This window comes from Opisthorchis viverrini, assembly GCF_000715545.1.
Source record: "Opisthorchis viverrini unplaced genomic scaffold opera_v5_11, whole genome shotgun sequence".
In the NCBI taxonomy this organism is placed as follows: Eukaryota; Metazoa; Platyhelminthes; class Trematoda; order Opisthorchiida; family Opisthorchiidae; genus Opisthorchis; species Opisthorchis viverrini.
In genome coordinates, this window is record NW_008751667.1 from 585,925 (window position 1) to 603,174 (window position 17,250).

The following is a 17,250-nucleotide window of genomic DNA, read 5'->3' on the forward strand; positions in this document are numbered from 1 at the left end:
CATCGTGTTTTCGGTGCCCAGCTTTTCCCTTTTGACGTCGTTGATACTTCAAAGTCCATTCAATAAAACGGACAGTAAGAAACAGCCCCTTGTAACTTCTGTAAGCCCCACAGGTTCAAGAAGGAGTTGGTGCGGATTGTTATCCACTGTGACTTTGTCATTATGCTCCCATTAAACAGCATCGATTACTTGAAAATTCTTTATAATAGTCAGCCACTGCGGATTAAATTCCATGAGTTTATCGATTATCCTGTTAAGTTTTAGTTCAGTTAAGCTGTAATCCATCCCGCAACGTACCTCCTTGAGCATGCAGTCGAGTTTCACTAATGCCACGTGGGTCAAGGGAAGGGAACTTCAAGCGCCTAACTAGTCCTCAAAGGTTTAGACGTTGAGTTTCCTGGAATATGCCAGCTTGAAGCATCTCTCGTGTAAGTGAAGCCAATCTATTCTGAAGAACCGAGAAGCATAGTTGTATAGCTGTTTCATCCTTATTGGAGATCATCGGCAGTGTGCCTCTCACAAAACTCCAGATACTTTCGAAGCCGCAGTCACCCGGCTAAAATTTGGAGTTCTTAACCTTTCAGCCCCGAGCGCCTCGCTGTTATATCACAGTGGACGGTCTTGTACTACAATTTCTGGCAGTGTGGAACACGCTACTCTTTTCTGGCTCGGTTTCGTTAGGCATTCTGAGGAGATAAGATCCAGCTAGGAAGCCTGCAGAGTCATTGCGGCATTGAAACCTGTAGGTTTTTAATAAGCCATTTAAAGGTATGCTTTTGTGTGCTAAGATAGAGCAGTAGCAATCATTAGCAATAATATGAACTGTAGTGTATCTGTTAGGCTGTTCTAAACCAATGGCTCCCTTTTGATTACTAATATAGATTCCAAAACAGCTCCTTTATGGTTCCGTAGCTTCCAGATTGTCAAGAGTTTGTGTCACGCTCACGTTGGCTCAGCTCATCTTACACCATAGCTGCGATAAATCTTTCGTTGATAAGGCAGGGGATTATGAAATCCCGCTGACATAACATAAGTTGGACCATACTTTCGTGTACACAAACAGCACTGTTACATGAGCCAGGAGGCCTTGCCTCGTTACGCTCTATCTTAAACTCGACGATAATGCGTCTGGATTTCCAAGTTAAAAACTTTTATATTTATCTCTGAGTTCCACTAATGGGGACTGCACATAGTCGGATAGCAGTCCAACTGCCTTAGAGGTTAGTAAATTTATCCGGCAATTTACTTGTCGTTAACACCCACCAACTCTGCCAAACTGTCATTTGCACACCCAAATCAAATCAAGATTTCATGCAGTACCTTACTTACATTATCCCATTGAATTTCGAATGTGAATTGTAACCATTGATGTGGTCCGGGGAAGGGGGCGGGCGAATTTCAACTCCGTCAACTCACTAACCCAGACAGCTCACGCATGATGACAGCTTTGTGACCAATTCTGAGGAGTTGGTTCGACATGAAATAATCCAGTCGACTCGGGTTTATCTATCGAATGGAATTTGCTATTCCCATGAATTTAAATCACTCACAGTGTGAAACAGCACTGGGATGGCCGCATTGAGGGCGGAGTGGGAGGATGACAAATTAGTCCGGGTGGGCTCTCTCCCTCTCACCTGAATCTCAAGCTGTCAGTTGTGATTAGTGTAAAGCTGTGGAACGAAAATGCGCTTAACGGAGACAAATTGCCATTGCGAAGTTGACTGTTAATGAATTCCTTGCTAATGACAAAGGTCATTAACGAAATTGTTGCTCGCTTTTCGGTGGGTAGATACCTTGATCTCGGAACTCGACGGTTTGATCGAAAAACAAACGTCTTGTTTGTTTCACCTTGCTCTTGAAAACAAAAGATATCAGTTAGTAATGTGCGACTGCGGCGTTGCGGTGATCCCCACCTTTGTTAGGTGAAAAACAAGCTTCTAAAGAGGTTGATGGTCTGTCGAAGAGTTTTCAGCAACCTTGTGAGTAGTTTCCTTTGTGAAAATATACTGCGATATCTCGAATATCGTACCAACTGAAACGTGAGACAGCTTGCGTGCAGCGCATTCACTTGTAGAATATCATAAACGAGAGATTCATTTGAGTCTCTCGTGAAAACCAAATTGATTTGCAAATGAGTGTATTTCTCGAAAACGGTGCAATTTGGGTTCAAGTAGAACATACGGTTGACGGAAACTCGGGGACTGCGCCTACCTGATGAGCCCAAAGTGGAAGGGCGAAACCGGTCATGGGCTGTCGAAGAGTTTTCAGCAACCTTGTGAGTAGTTTCCTTTATGAAATAAAGCTTTTCACCTTTTGCTATTTCGTTGCTATTGGCTCAGTAAACCTGGTTCCCGTCAGCAGTTCTTGAGTACAAGCACTGCTACGAACTACGTTTGATGAGGACAAGACGAGCCGACAAAACACATGCAGGTTTCGTGTTCGTGTGATCGACTATTTTCTACAGTGTGGCTTAAAACTACTTTAAACCCTTTCCTTTTTGTGTGTGCTTGTATGCGCGAAGGTCACGCGTTGCTGATTCCTCTACCTCGTGTCCTGAGCAAATTTTGATATGACGTTTCCAGTCCGTATTCTCCAATGAATATCCTCATTGGCTTTCAAAACCCTGCTGGAGTGAATATTCCATCAGCGGAATCACCCTAAAGCAATTTTTGAATGTAACACTCACGCATGAGCTTTGTTTGTCCTCACATCTCACCTTCTTTTTTCAATAGTGTGACCTCCCAGAATCTCAAAACTCTAAATAAGCTTTAGGAGTTTTTCTTGCCTCACGTATGCACCATTAGTCGTTCAAGATTCTTTCATTTTCATTGTCCTTCTCGTCTAGTATCAAATCCCTGAGACAAGCTGTCAGTTCCGTATTCTCGGACAATACCATCTAAGTTGACTCAGTGACGAACGATCGTTGTTAAATCCAAACAATCATCTATAGGTAGCTCAGGGGACGAATAAAGTCCAACCGACGAGTGGAACTTTCGGCTGATTAGTCATTGCTCAAGAAGCCGCTGAGGCCACGTGATGCGGGTCTCATGACTGAGCGCAGCTATCTTCCGTTTGAGTGTCAGTCAATCTCACTGCTGAGCAGCAGCTCGTAGCCTCGCGGTTAAGACTTCAAACTTGTGGTTGTTAAAATCGCGAATCGACGACTCTCTGAAGTCTGGTGAGATGTGCATCGCTGATTGGTCCCACAAAGGCCAACATTTGCATCACTTACAGTACAAAACCTCTACTAAACTTCCCATGTCCTGTGACATTACCAACACCTCTGTTTGTCTTATCAGTCAATGAACGAAGCCACAAAATCGTTTCTACTCACGAGAAAAACATACCACTGGTTAAAGTCAGGGTACAGATATCGTACTGAAAATGTTCATCTAATACATTTATATAAAAGCCAAAGAGAATTTACTATATACATGATGTTTTGCCTGGAAGACACCTTCAGTGTACATGCAAACTTCACAAAAACCGATGAGCCGGTGGAGTTTGCCAGGTGAAGTGCGATGATCGTGAAACTGAATTGATAAGTAAAACTAACGCGCACTAATCGTTGAACACGAAAGATTCATACATCTACCCTCCCTAAATACCACTCTGCTCCACAAATCTGACAAGTATTCATCGAATATAGTTTGCGCTTAGACGAGGAATCCCATGGTACTTTTTTTGTCAAATCGAACTACATCATAACCGCTCGCGACGATATGTCGAACGCATTTCTGCAGAATAACATGTTTTAGTTGAAATGACAGTAAACGTTTATCTGCCATGTTGGCAAACGCTTCCGTCTCGGTCTAAAAACGGACTTGACCAATGAAAATTGAATTCTTCGAAAGTGCTATCAACTGGCACGTGATCCTTTGTCTTTGCGTCTCTAGAAATTCCGTTGCTGATAAGGACTGTGAAGCGGAGCTCGAATAGTTCTGTGTTTGATCCCAAACGCTACGCTGATTGGCCCGTTGTTCAGCAGCAGTTTGATAAACATTGTTGGTGGCTCCTTCCGGTCATCTTTGAACAGATCCCTCATTAGAGCGATAGTCAGTTAGAACCTCCTAGTGTGTGCAAACATTTTAAGGCAACACATTCGTGCTAGCCGCACCATATTCAAATTAGACAAGAAAAGCAGTCATCGTAACCCAAAAATTCGTTTTTCTGACCCAATGAACATTGGAAACACAAAACCAGAATCAGTTTATCGATATTTGGGCTGACAAAACAAACTTGACTGAGTCAAAGACGAAGAAACTAAGTTGCATGAACGTAAGACACTACTCATAGGGTTACTGAAAATTATTGACAGCCTACGACTGGTTTCACGCTTCTGTTTTGGGCTCATCAGTTGAGTGCAGTCCTCGGGTTTCCTTTAACCTTATGTTCTTTTTGAACCCAAATTGGACAGATTCCGACAGCTAGACTCATTTGCATGTCAGTTTGGTTTTGAGGTGAGACACGCATGAAACTCAGCTGAATACCTTGTTTATGACGTTCTTACCAAAGTCTTTATTCTTATAAGCACTACTTTAATGTTCCAAATGTAACCTCCCCTCCAAACAAAAAAGTCATGAGTGACCTTAAAAACTGCCATATGAAGATTTCCAGGTAAAAACCACCATCTCTCTCGATAATTCGTCTACAAAGTGGATTATGTAGCTGAATTGCAATAACCTGGTTTTCCTGAATTTTAGTGACTTATTACTGGTCGTTTTGCCTGCGCATCCCGTTTGACAAAATAAAATCGAAATATAAACAAAGCGTGCACCAATTCAGCAAGCTTTTGATCACACTATAAATGCTGTACTACTTCTCAGTGGTCAGATGCATTCTGTTTGTCTATCGACTTCAAGGTCGCGAGTTCGAATCTGTCTAGCGATTTTTGTGGTGCATGCAACTGATTTTGTTCAACATGGATCACATGACGGTACGGTGCTTCTCTGTTGGTTATCATACAATGACTTTAGGGATCTGCAAAGTTTGAAAGAGATAGTTTGCCCGCAACACCTTTCGGAGCATTTTGTTCGAGTAGACTGCATACGTGGCTCTGGGTAAATTTCGAGCCCCTAATCATCCTCTGTAACAAGCAGAATTCCTGACACTTACCACTATACACTATTTTCCACGCAGCGAAAGCGTCATTTTGACGATGTGTTCTGTATCTTCCTGAGAACGGATTCTTCTCGGAGGCGAGATGTGTTTATTATATAACTGCTGTCTTCCTATCCAGAGCGCTGGTTTCAGTGGAGGACAAAACAGGTTTATCGCCAACAAGCTAGTGAAACCGTTACAAAGGGCCTCGCACTATTTGAATACAACCTTTCATTGATCCAGGCTGTTGCTGAATTGATTAAGTGATTGACTGATTGTCTGGTTTGAATGCTTGCTGGCTTCTTTATTGAGATTCTGGTGGAGTTTGACGGTCTCAGCAGGTTTCGGGCATAATGAGTTTATTTTCAGGAATCTGACCTTTTCGAGAACACTGCACCAAATCAATGTCAAACGAAGGGCAACAACGTTGATGCTCGTAGCAAAATAGTCGTTCGTCTGACGGGTCAATCAGAGGTAGATTTTTGCAAACCGATTTATGGTATTCTGCTAAAATCGTGTAATGGAAATTCTCACATGATTTATTTATAAATCTGCAATAAATCAATATGAGCGAGGCAGGTTCAAAACCCGTTTTATCATCAATCATCGGGACAAACTCTTACTGATTACGCCCGAATGAATATAAATCAATTTCAGTTAGACATCAGCCATTTCTCGCATACATCTTACATAGTTTCACATTTCCAAACATTTCCATCCTAAACGTTGGAAGATGCTCGATAAGAAAAGTTCTTGTCAGTTCTCCACCCACAGTTGAAGCTGGTATATCACGGACAGTGGATGGCGAGGCGTTCCATCTCACCATAAGATATGATGCCTTCATTCAACTGCCCAGGGTCTATTGTTAAAGCAGTACCAATTGAGCGACAGACAGTCACGTCATGAGAGATCCTTCGAGGAAGCCAGGAGCTTAATGTTTTGTGAACCCCAATCTAGCCAATCGAAAGTCCCCATAGACAACTAGAAAAGGGCACAGCTATGGCTAAAAGTAAAAGCACTTCACTGATACCGTTGTGGCAGGCTCAGCCACTATAGACATTTCATCTACACTGGAAATTAGTTGGTCGCGAGAAACTGGATCAGTCACGTGGCTACTAAGCAAAGTCTTCGAGATAGTGATCTTAGAGTTACGCGGCTGATGAATTTTGCGTAGTAACCCTCGCCTTACCTGGGGTCATACTTATCCGGTTAATTTGGTTACATTACACGCGTTTTTCTAAATGACCGGTGATTTGCACACAAAATCATTGACGATAAATATGGTTTATTCGGATGATGACAAAGGCACTGAAAGGCCAATATGTTCTTCACCCGATCCCATAGGCTTACTAAGACGTCAACACTTTATATTGGTTTTATTTTTACCCCAAATGGTCGCTATGATCTGGACATGTACCTCCACAAAACCGGAATAAAAGTTTATCTTTGCAATGTGCTACTCATAAGGTTGCTGAAAATCCATCGACAACCTTATGAATAGTACATTAGAAAGATATACATGTATCGCGATATCTCGAATAACGTAGCGACTGAAACATGAGGCGGCCTGGTGCAGCACATTCAGTTGCCTGAGAACATCACAAACGAGAGATTCAGCTGGGTTCCAGGTGAGTCTCTCGAAAGAACCAAATTAGTTTGGTTTGCAAATTATATTCGGAATACAAGTTATCTGTTTCATTGTCTTAGTGAAATGTTGCTAAAAACGTTTCAGCAGCTCACAATCCGAAAGCCTTCATCAGATAAGCGTGGTATCCTTCACACGCGTGTACTATCTGAACCCAAATTTTACGAGCTTCTCGAAATACACCCATTTAGAAAAACAGTATGATATTCGACGAGTTAAAATGATTCCCAGCTGAATCTATGGTTTGCGATATCCCTCAAACGAATAGGTAACATGGTTCACGTTTCAACTGATTCGGTATTAGAGATATCGGCGCATTACTTCTTGAGGGAACATCATTCATAAAGTTGCCAAAAAACACTTCAGCAGTCAACGACCGATTTTACCAAACTGGTTAGCAAATCAGTGTCTTCCGCGAATTTCGTACTTTTTGAATTCAAGCGGAGCAAAAAAATGGCGAAAATCTTGGGTACTACGACTGACTGAAGAGCCTGAGGAAGGGTTGCCGGTTACCCAGAAATTCGCAACTTTGTAAGTAGTTTCTTTCAATAATCTGACAGTCATCTGAAATATAAAGTGGCCTTTTTGCGGCACACTGAGTTGAAGAACGTGGCAAACCAGAGCTTCATCTGGGATTTACTTGTGTATCTTCTTGAAATCAAATTTGCTTTGGAGTGAGTTTACTCCCTTTACAATTCACTAACAAAAAACAGTGCTGAGAAGGGACTGTTCTGAGGTTTTTGCATGTCAGCTATACGTATCTTGTGGATTCGAAGTATATACTAACATATGGTGGCACTCATGTATAACCCAGATAGTTCAGACGTAGGTCGGTTTAAATCAATTTGACGCAAGTGTTTTTGTGAAACAAACAGAACGAATCAAAAGATTTAATCTAACACGGGAGCAGTCTTCAGTTCATTGTATTCTGACAGCTGTCAGCTGCTACAACATTCCAACTTCTGCTCGAGTAGACTGTGGAAGAATGGAAACTATCTTCCCCAATGCCTGCTGACGTCTTCAAGTTACGAGCACGTATCCAGTTTGGAGTAACAGTCAGCCGTGTTTTTTTTCATTGACGCTGTATTGGTTGTGCATATCTATCAAACGAAAAATCCATACTCGAAGTATTATGTAAATATCACGCTTCAGTCAGTCGAATGTAGGCAGTCACAAGTCAGACAATAATGCGGAAATGCCAAATGTGAACGGCAAATCTGTCATTCCTAGAGAAATATATTCAGAATTTGGGTTTTTTTCTGAAGAACTGATATATTTTCTGCTGGGAAATAGACTTACATTATAAACATACCGGAAATATACGTAATAGAAAAAACGTTACTGTTTGAATCAACTGGTTAACGATATCATCTCGTTCTTTGTTTCATGGTTGTTTATTTTATCTAGTAAACAATGCTTGCATCAATTTATATTTGGCGGCAAAGCGCTTTATTTACTGGCGTCATTTTCCTCAGTCACAAAGGCACTGGTACTTGGTAATTGATCAGGTGGTTTTTTATTTGTTCGCCGAGCATGGCGATTGATTTGCAAACGTTTCGAAGAGACACTTTTAGTGAGCTGTTTGGTGAATAGTTCATCTCTTTCAGCTTGCGTTAACATAGTTTAAAAAGAGCAGCTTTGAGCTGTAACCTGATTGGTCATTGATCATCATGGCACTTGAATTCTGATTGTCCCATTAGAATCTGTGGTGCGTCGTGGTTTGCATTCTTTGCCTTCTACAGCCACGCAGATGTTGAAATTGTGGTCCGTTATTCTCTAGTGGTGGTGTTTCCTACCCCGCAACGGTGTGTGTAGCCCGCTTACGGAGTAACCTATGACGTAGCCACCACTCACTCAGTCACGTCCATTAAACGGATTCGTGAATAGAGGCATTATGTCCAGGACTAAAGAAGGGCGAGTCTACGCAATACGCTGTAAGGCACCGTATGCACCGGGTTAACTCAAACGAAGAAGCACGTGTAGGCACAGCAAGCACGACGCACGGATAGGAAAGCAGAACGACTGCGTTGCAAACACACGTATATTCGGTACATAAACCGGAACCGGAACCGGAACAACGGGTACAGGTCACGTGAAGTACAGAAAAACAGGCCAAGGTCACTCCTGGGGATGTCCAGGACACATGTAAGCGAGAGAGAGAGAGAGGAAGAGTTGCACACGTAACGTCATATGTTAAACATGTGTAAGCGGGAATAGTCAAGTTCCAATTGCGTTACACTGCCCTCTCCCGAGCATAAGCACTGTCCTCAGTGCTCAGAAGTATGTACTGAACTCAGGTGGGAGATAGGAGGATCTAGACGGCTAGAATGGCCCACCGTGCTGATCTTTTTGTTCAAATTTATCAAGGTAGCATCGCGGGCAGTATAAATATTTAGGTTTTGACGTACCGCCCTCCAAAACGGAGGTTTTGCATCCCGAACAAGATGAAAACCACATTTTATCAGCAGTGGAAAAGATGGCTAATCCTTTTGGTAACTGCGGCTTGTGATATTCGGAAAACAAAATTTCAGAACACTCAAATACTGAGTTTCTCGAAATTGTCAGTCACACGGAAATTTTGGTAACAGTGAAGCTACGAGATTATGGTGTCCAGTCATCTCGTAAAAACCTGATACCCAGAGCCGTGTCTTGTACACTTGGATACAAATTGTCAATTCACACAAGATGAGTAGAACCAGTTCTCTTCGTTCGTTGGATCCACATGGTTATACCGCTTCAATTCACTGTGGCACACTTCGTTGTCATTTCATGGTACCATTCCAAAGTTTTATTTGTTCAATTCACATGGCTCACTCGAATCTCTGAACCTTTTTCTCACCGAGCGTTGTCAAACCGGGCCCGGTGCACCCTGCATTAGGAGCATCAAATTCAAAATCAGTCACGTGATGTTCATTTCAGCATATGCTAAACGCGACATATGAGGCTGGACGGTTGTAGTGCACTGGGGGCTATTGCACCTGGGATGAACTGTCCATTTTGCAATCCTGTTCGACATGTTTTTGTGCGCTGTGTACTGGATTCGTTGTACAGTTGCACGGTTGGGCACCATATTAACACGGCAATCCTGCTTAGATATGCATCTCCATTGGATGGTTGGTGCTGTACGATTGAAATACCGTGAAAAATGATTATCTGGCGACGAAGAATTTTCGTTTCACTTGGGCATTCGTCGATACCACCCCCCCCCACGTGTCCATAGATTGCTATTTTCCATCCGGCGTTTCCTNTTCTCCAATCCCCCCCCCCCCCACGTGTCCATAGATTGCTATTTTCCATCCGGCGTTTCCTCACACGAAAACCTTGTTTATTAACTATCTATACGCCATTTTCATTGGTGGAAACACTTTCGGTAGATTTTCACAACTAAAATTTCAATTAGTTTTGGCTAGTAGAGAATATCATACAATTTGTCTTGTACTTTTCAAACCGAGGCAACCTCATCGGTCCGGAATCTCTGGGTTAGCGGATTTAGTGATATGTTTCAGCCAATCGGAGTTAAAGGCTTGATATGACCGAAAGCTTGTGTTTGTGTGATATCAGTAGAAGAATCGCACCAGAACAAAAGAAGGACCTTTGAACCAAACGCGACGTGAATGCAAAACTTACAAACTTCGCGACAAACCAACAACAAATAACTAACTTTAGAAAAGATCAATCCAATCGATTCCGTCTCTTGACAGCAAATGATTAGTTGCCCCGGCAACAAAACTGGTGCCGTTGACTTTCTCAATAGCTGAACGTAATTAATGCGAAACACCGTTTTGTTTGTAGAGCGACAGCGTCCTAAAGTCCGGGTTATTGTCAAGCAAAGTGTTCGCTTGTACCTGTAATGTTCAACAAAGTGCACTTGCAAATGAAAACATGTTCAGTAACAAGCCATAAATGACTCACTGATTGTAGGAATTTCTCGGTGGATTTGAAACCCTACGCTAGGTTTGTGGTTTTTCTTAGAAGAACATAACCTAATTTCTTTCTAACCGTAAGATTTGTCCAAAAACCCTCCGGCTTTACGTAGAATACGCAGCTGTTTCCTGCCTACCCATGCCGTATTCCATCCATACCAACCGGAAGTGAGACGGTGTAGGCTCTCGGACCGCACAAGGTAGTTTTACGGTGCCAACATGATGAATAATAAAAGGGTGTAGATGTAACTGACAGCATCCACACTAAATGTGACGCTGCTTGGGGTAACCAGAAGCGGGCTGTCCAAAGCTAAGCCATCGCGTTACCATGGCGTCTAGTCTATTATGCCCAACAAAGATAAAGCCGGCTTGTCTCTCCTCAATAATGGTGTTAGTGTGTGAAACAAGTGAACATATAGGAAACATGTTTTGTTTTATTCCGCCTACCGTGGAATGGTTCGTGGCCCAACAACCACGTTTCCGTCCGGATCAATCAAAAATTTCCCACTGAGTGTACGTAATTTAAGGTAGAAAGATTCGGTCCAAAAATTAGGCTCTTTAAAACAAGTTCAATTTCCACTCATCAACCAACCCCATTTTTTCTAGTTCTCACCTAGATCGAGCTAATGTAAAGTGAGAATTGGCGTCTTTTGCCTGTCAAAAGGATCTACAGAAACGTTGAAATTTCGGTCAGGCTTACCTGTCCTTGCTTTCGACAAGTTCCTTCTTCGTTTAAAGCTATACTCGATTATCCTCGGTCGAATTCCCTATTAATGTTGCTGTGTTTTGTCATTTAGTTTTCATTTGCTTCCTCACACCTTTAATAAGTCAGTCGGTGTTTTGTATCGTATTTCGCAAATAAAATACAGTAGAATTTCGCATAGTAATACACTACTCATAAGGTTGCTGAAAATACCTCGATAGCCCACGACCAGTTTCGCTGATCTTGAGGCTCATCAGATAGGCTCAGCCCCCGAGTTTTCGTCAACTCTATCTTCTATTCGAACCTAAATTGCAAGCAATTCGAATTATGCACTCATCTGCATATCGACTTCCTTTTCAAGGGAGAGTCACCTGGAACCCAGATGAACCTCTCGTTTATGATGTCGTTCTCAACTGAATGATCCCCAAAAGAATAGAAACCGGTCGTCAGCAACCTTGTAAGTAGTGTATCGCGTCTATACAATATATCGTGGTGGCTTGCTCAAAACTGGACCAGTTTTTTCTGAAACCAAACTAGTTCAAAATCCACATGGACAGCTTCCAAAAGACAAACTGCATCACCGATGGTATGAGTTTCTTTGTAATTGCGCGTTTTCTCGTCAACAGCATTCCATTTGGAAAAGAAGATGTCATTGGTGAATTAGTTGGTTTGGAGAAGGATCCACATTCCTGAATCTGAAGGGACGTGTGTATCAAGCTACAGTACGGGCTGTTTGTTGTATGGCTGTGAGACTTGGTCTGTTCGAGCAGCGAAACTAAGACGTCCTCAGGCGTCTCCGAACCATAGCTCGTGTGGGTTGGTGTCGGCGAACACGTGATGCGGCAGTTAGAAAGTGCGTTTGGTTGTGCGAGGGGTACTTCTATTGAAGAATGTGTCCAGCACCAGAAGCTGCGTTGGTTGGGACATGTGTTACGTATGTTGAACCATCGTTTGCCGAAGAGAGTGCTGTTTTCCATGCTCAACTCAGAGTGGTGGACAACCCTTGGCTTGGCAGAGGAGTATGAAGGAGATCACGAAACCCTTGGGTGCTGTCGGTGCTACTCGCCTTCCAGGATGGGGACCACGTGATCCTCACTGTGCCTGGTTGGAGACACTACAAGATATGGCTGTCAGTGGCTTTCTTGTTGTCAGTTTCTATCCAGATTGCCTGAGTGAATGTCTGGAGGGGTAGACACCTCGGAATGATTGTGTTAAGCTAGCACTAAGTCCCTCCACCCATCTTTCCTCTTTTCTTCACAATAAGGCCTTCAAATAAATCCTGGTTGTACGATAGTGAAGCATCGGCGTTGAACACTGATGTCATGGTGTCGATGATGATGATGATGGTGATGATGATGATGATGGTGATGATGATGATGATGGTGATGATGATGATGATGGTGATGATGATGATGATGGTGATGATGATGATGATGGTGATGATGATGATGATGGTGATGATGATGATGATGGTGATGATGATGATGATGGTGATGATGATGATGATGGTGATGATGATGATGATGGTGATGATGACGACGCCTACTGTTCTGATGACTTTAGGTGTTGGCCACTTCCAGGTAACTTACAAAATGCGCATCGTATCCTGTCCACACAGCTACAATCTAAACACAAACTTCAGACCTGTCCCACCCCGAGAAAATGCCTATTTAAAAAAACAGTACTGGGCCGAAGAATATGTTGAGCAGCAAATATTTAGTCTGTCAACAGTGACTGCAATGCCAGACCTGTTTTTAAAAACAGGCCTGATTACATTGTTTTTGGTTGAGTTATCACGTCTAGAATCTTCTGCAATAACTCTCATGTATCAGGAATTAAATCAAAAGCAACTTTGAGGACTTCATTAGGACTGTCGCGTTTTATTATTGTTTTTTTGAACGGTGAAAATGTAGTTCCGATTTTGAGCAACTTTCAGTTGAATAATGAGACGGAAAGTGATACACAAAGATTTCGTCGCACGTTTAATTTGTGAAGTTTTCTGCACTGTTACCCAGAGAATTCCCTATTTTCACTGAAATGTAATTTATTTGATGTGAAACACGGGGGGGTGGGAGTTTGGTAATCATTGGCTGCTTGCAGTTCCCAGGACAACTAACCTTGCGTTCGGATCAACACCAAATAAGTCTTGTTCGGTTATTTTTCTCTATTTGAACAAATTCATGGCTGGTGACACGACAAGGGTCTTATCAACACTTTTTCATGGTAGGTAGCAGTCAATCTGACTTTAGATGATTGATTATCCCCCAGAAAATCCCTTTTCTGGTAAGCGCTAAACGAACGAGTTTTGTCTACTCTAGGCTTGGTGCACTCCCACAGAGTGGAGTCAACAGTGGAGGATTCTGGTTGGCTGTGGCATTGAATGCTCGTCAGATTTAATCAAGCGGTTTCAGAGTTTCTGAGTGACCCAGCTGTAGGACCAACGATCAAGTGTAATTACGTGATTAGAGCCATAAGGAATAAACAGTGGGGCATAACGCTGTGGAGTGACCACATGAAGTTAAATTGAATTACTGCCACGTGTGCTGGTCAGGAAACGACATGGCATATCGAACAACCGAAAAGCGAATATCTTGCACACGAAATTGAAAACACTGAACTGTGTAAATTGCTTGTGTGATCTCGTCTGAAGAACTACTGAAGCGAAACGTTGTGAACTAACCACTGCGACCCAGCTGACATGATAACATTTAAAACTGAATGATTGTGTAAAAATACATCTTAATTTAACTGTCACAACGTGTGAAACGATGTATTTTAGTTCGCATGGAAAAATTCTTTGAAGAATTTACCACAAAAAAGAGAACCTATGACACAAACCGAATCATACGGCTCTCTGAAATTCACTATTTACAACTCTCTTGTTTGTTTTTAAAGACCTTGATTGTGTGAGCGACAGAAAGATGTGCAGAAGAACGCCAAAAAGAGCATGGAGAAATAGGTGTAATAGGGTAATAAACAATGTCGAGTAGTTTTCCAGACGAAGTAGACTCTAGCACAATCAAGACTAGTACATCTGGTACAAGGTGTCCGCCAGTTGTGAGAGGGGTTGGCACGACTGCACACTCAACGCCACCGATCACGCAGATGTTGCCGTGGTTGCGTAAAAAGCCCCTCGTTGACTGTGACCTTAGAAAGTCTCAGCAGAACAACCGCCTTGTCGCAGACTGACGAAAGCTCACTCACCGATATGAACCAAACAATCAGCATCACGAACAATGGCTGAGATGAAAGCAAGGCAGAATCTTCGGAATCATGCCTCTGCTTCCGGTGTATTTCGCACATCATCGTGGGCACTGCGTAGGGAGCAGCTGCTCTTCGAGGCTTCGAGGTGGTCCGACACAGGCTTGGGATGCCGTCTCATGCTGATCATACCTCTGCTTCCGGTGTATTCCGCACATCATCGTCGGCACTGCGTAGGGAACAGCTGCTGTTCGAGGCTTCGAGGTGGTCCAACACAGGCTTGGGATGCCGTCTCATGCTGGTTGCAGACGCCAGCCTAGTTGACTGGGGTGTTCCACGGTGGATAAAACCAGCCGCACACAGGCAACCTGATATACTCATTCAGTCTTCTGAAGGAAGATATTACAGTAGATTTGGTCAAGCACGCGGGAATATAGCAGGTTGGACAGTACTAGTGGCTCAACAAGAATGCGTTAACCCGTTGGTGCTATTTACACTGCTGCCGACTACGGTACTTGCATTTGCCTGTTTTATCAGGACTATGGAAACATTTCATAACTGCCCCGGAAACTCGGGGGCTGCGCCTACCTGATGAGCCCCAATTGGAAGGGCGAAACCGGTCGTGGTCTGTCGAAGAGTTTTCAGCAACCTTATAAGCAGTGCATTACGAGAATACAGACCTATTCCTTCTTAAGCGAAGCAAGTCCCTTTGAGCAACCACATGTTGACTGGTCCTCGATGACAAATTCTAGAAACTTTGCCTGCAGTTTCAAAGTTTTACATACCAGGTGACAGTACATTTGAAGAAACTGAAGATGATTTCACCTTGCTTGAGAAGACCAACTGAAATTTTAAACTCTGCGAACAAATCTGGTAACAGTTGCACTTCAGATTGAGACTTTTGAAAGGAAAGGTTGTCATACGTATTCATAGTTTCATAGATTCGAAATATTTGAAAGTGATATCACCGAATTCGAAGTCACTTTCTAGTACTACAGGAATACGAGTTCCCTTTTACATAAACTGGTCAAATTGAAGAGTCTCAATGAACCACTACCACTGCTGTTTCTCTCTTAAATCACTTCCACTTTAATTATCTCTCCGTCTGGTGTTTATGATAATGAAAGGCAAAAAGTACATTTGATAAACGGCTTGCATAGGGGAGAGTGAAACGAGTCGAGAGATGAGAAGCAAACGCAGAACAGCACACAGTAGGACCCAGAAAAATTAAAAGTCCCGCATCAAAAACGCACTTACCTTCTACGACCGAAGACACTACCCTCACACATCTTCACTCAGTCGTGCGATCTAAGTCTTTCATTGTAAGTTATCGGAGTGTACTTGTTCCATCCGTTTTACCTTATGCGTCCTTACCTCGTGTAGTTACTCCTGTTGTCCATCTGGCCGGCGGTCCGCATACCTTTATTATTTTTTTATGGTGTCAACAGCTGTGACGATAAACGATACTCGTTTGACTACCTTATTCACCCTGTCGATATAAGGGCCACTCTTAGTAAGGTCGTTACCTGGGGGGCTACTGCACCCATCTAGAAAGGTGTGATCCCTTTACCTTCCGCTAATTTTCACTAATCTTTAGGTTGTTGAATCCTTTTCACTTACGTCCAGAGCTTTTCTGACGTACTTCTTTTACTCGCGTTCGTAATTTCTCATTATCGTTTTGGTTCAACAAAATGACTGTAGGTGTCCAGATAAAATTGATAAAACCACTGCCAGCAATGTTTTATCTAATATTCCTAGTAAGGATTTCTATTCTTCCGAGGTGCACGCCCATCGGAAACATTGTTTTTTGTCCGGTATTTCACGAACATTTATTTGTTAGAGTCCGTGTGAATGAAAGTACACTCCGCACATTTGGGATTTTGATTTTATTATATCAGCTGTTTTTCTGCGCAAGGAAATGAGTTTCCTGATGCCCCAGAGTCTGGACCACCTCGATTTTGACGTTTCTTTTGAGTAATACGTCAGATTTTGGATGTAAAGTCGATGTAGACCATTAGCTTTCAGAAAAATTTTGGTTTCCGCCAAAAAGTCATAAAATAGACAAATTTTCGTGTCCCCATTTCCACCAGAACTCTCACGGTTAGGTTTTTTTACGGGACATCCTCTCGGTTCACAAAGAGTTGCATGTGTAGTCATATTTTGAATGCAACACGGAAAAGAAGCGGTTGTTGACAGGTCGACTGCGCGAAAGTTGTAGTTTATTTACTAAAAGAAGTAAAACATTTCGTCTCATATGGCATGCCATGTAAATCCTTCTCACCTTTACTGATGAATCGATTCACCGGAAAGAGGAAGTTAGATTTCCAGCTTTCGACCAATTCCGTAATGCCTCGGAGAGGCAACTGGGGTTTGAATGAAAGACTATCAACAATAGTTTTCAAATTTGCTCGCTTCATAGTTGGGGGCACCGCTGCGTTCGCCAGTAGATTACTTAATTGACCGACGGGCTCGAGAACAAGGAGCCTGTTAGGAACTGAGTGCGCTCATCTAGGAGCGTGCTTTGACAAAACATGAAGCAATATACTCTGGCGTATAGCAAATCGTTAGCGTTCTTTGAAACAAGTACCGATCACCGAATGACACCATTTATCATGTTGTTCACCGAACAAACAAAATCTATCCACGTAAAAAGCGCTTGCTTTCTGAGCGCCTTTTTG